Below are 2,500 nucleotides of genomic sequence, written 5' to 3' on the forward strand. Positions count from 1 at the left end.
TATATATATATATATATATATATATATATATTTGTGTGCCACTAAATATGAGCAAACACCAGAAAACCAAATCAAAATAGGCCAGTTTTCACAATGCTTTTTATAGATGTCGTAAAGAATCCACTTTTCATCGCAAGTCACAATCCGGTCGAAAAACGGATCCTTCTTGTTGCGTAAAAGAAGGGAATACATTTATATATGAACTTTCTTTCTCCAGTGAATGACTTTCATTGCTTCTCCTCTAATTTCGTTAACTACCATAATTCTATAGCCTGGCTTCATCGTTCCCTTTCCCCCAAACACTGATGACCATCCACTCTCGACATGCCTGAAGACACATATACTTCAATGGCTACCATTTTGATTTTCTATAATTTTAATCGAAATAACTAGAATTAATTGTTGCAACTTGCTTTATCTCGTGTATCTTAAACTAAACCCCTTATCTTAATTACTCTTAATAATTATTCTCAAGTATTCTTCATAATTCTAGATTCTTTAATTCATTTTGACGGCTTCCTGGTCTTGTATTTCACCCCCTTTATTCCTTCTAAAGTAATGTTGTATTGATATTTCTACAGCTTTTCTTCTACTTTTAGAATACGTACTCTATTCAGTGGCCGACCTTATATATTGTCGACCCATCTCCTATTTCCTTATCCTTCTCATATTCCTCACCAAACGCTGCTTACTCGCTAATCCCCGTATAAGTTTCTGTCTCTCTCATCATCCAATCTTCTTTCTACTACTCCCATATCGCTACTTGCGCCCATTAATACACACGTTATATTTCTTTTCAAAAAATATTGACATATTCCAAATTAAATAGCATTATTGCAATTATTCTTAACACCACGAAACTGTTTCCGTTTTATACGATTTATTTAATTATTTAAAGTGATTTCAATTGTGTCAACTAATCAATCGCTTCAACGTGTACTGCCGCATTGCACTATCCATTTGGTCTCTTTACTTCCTTTTTTCTCCTTTTCTCCTCTAGTCTTGTACATCTGCATCTCTATTTTACCTCCCGCCGAATTGTGTTCAATCCTTCTCACTCAAACTCTATCACCATATTCCTTTCATATACTTCTACTGTCAATGAAACCCTTTTGTTTCTCAATTCTTAATTCCTCCTCGTGTAATTCTTCTCCCAACTTCATTCGTTACCACATCCTACCTCCTAATAACATCATCCCGTTCTCATATTATTCTAGTCATTTTACTTTAACCCCACCTTGATTTATCTACACTTTTTTCTATAGCCCTATATTCATATATTTCATTTGTAATTCGATTCCTCGTTTGCCTTCTATCATTTCTTTTCGTTCGTGTATTTTTTCTTACTTCTGTTTGTATTTTCCTCTCGGTTTCACCTTACCAAATTATCCGTCTTCATCTTATTTCTTCCAATTTTAACCACCCGCCTCTCTGCAAATACTTCTTATCTCTATCCCAACCAATGTTTATTAAAGCAAATGGAATGGATTGTATTCTGTGAGTTCAAAATAGAATTCAAACCTCTGGAACTCCTGGAATAATAACTAACATTTCCAACGAAGCATTTGGCCAGCGAACCGTGAACACTCATATTTCTCAAACGTAATTCTGAAAGGATTTGTGGCGGATTTGGCACCGTTGAAAGCGAAGATTACTTCTCTAGGACGACAAAGATCAATGTTTATTTTATTGTTTTTTCAATAAGCGTTACTCTTTCAGCTTTATTAAAGGGGGTTACTAAACTGCATTTCAGTAACGATGTCATAAAATGGTTATGACTTTTTAATGAAGAATGTCTAAAACTAACGGATTCAGTACAGCTTCAGTCCAATTCTGATGACAGCAGAAAAATAACCAAACAATAGGAACTATGTTGAAGTTATAAAAAACAAAACTAACAAAAGTAGCACAAAAGAGAAAAAAAAAAAAAAAAAGAATTTCTGATTCAGTAAAATAAGATTTTACTTGATTATTCACATGCATTTTCATTTCTTCACTACCGTAATCTGGTTTCGTGTTAATTTGCAATAGAAAAATATATAAAGAAGTGACACACTTTCTTAAATAAAACAAAAATAAAATTTACTATTAATACATGTGTTATGTTAGCTTCGAGACATACTGTGGTTATTGTAAAGCACTGAAACAGAAATTGACTTAGAAAATGCTGAAAGGTAATACGATGAAAGTTTCTAGATCTTGTGATAAGTCAAAATGGAAGCGATTGGTTGTAAATTGAATTAGTTTATTTAGAGAGAGAAATCTATTTTAGAGAGAAATCTATTTTAGAGAGAAATCTATTTTAAAGAGAAATCTATTTTAGAGAGAAATCTATTTTAGAGAGAAATTTATTTAGAGAAGTCTATTTTTTACTTTACTTTCGGAATATAAGTGTGCATAAATAGCCGTGTGGTCAGGGCAATAGCTTTGCAAACACGCCCTTTTGATTTCATTCCACACTGAGTATTATGTTTGTGAATTTCTTTCCCTCGAGCTCTCG

Source organism: Octopus bimaculoides, chromosome 18, assembly GCF_001194135.2.
Source record: "Octopus bimaculoides isolate UCB-OBI-ISO-001 chromosome 18, ASM119413v2, whole genome shotgun sequence".
NCBI classification, from domain to species: domain Eukaryota; kingdom Metazoa; phylum Mollusca; class Cephalopoda; order Octopoda; family Octopodidae; genus Octopus; species Octopus bimaculoides.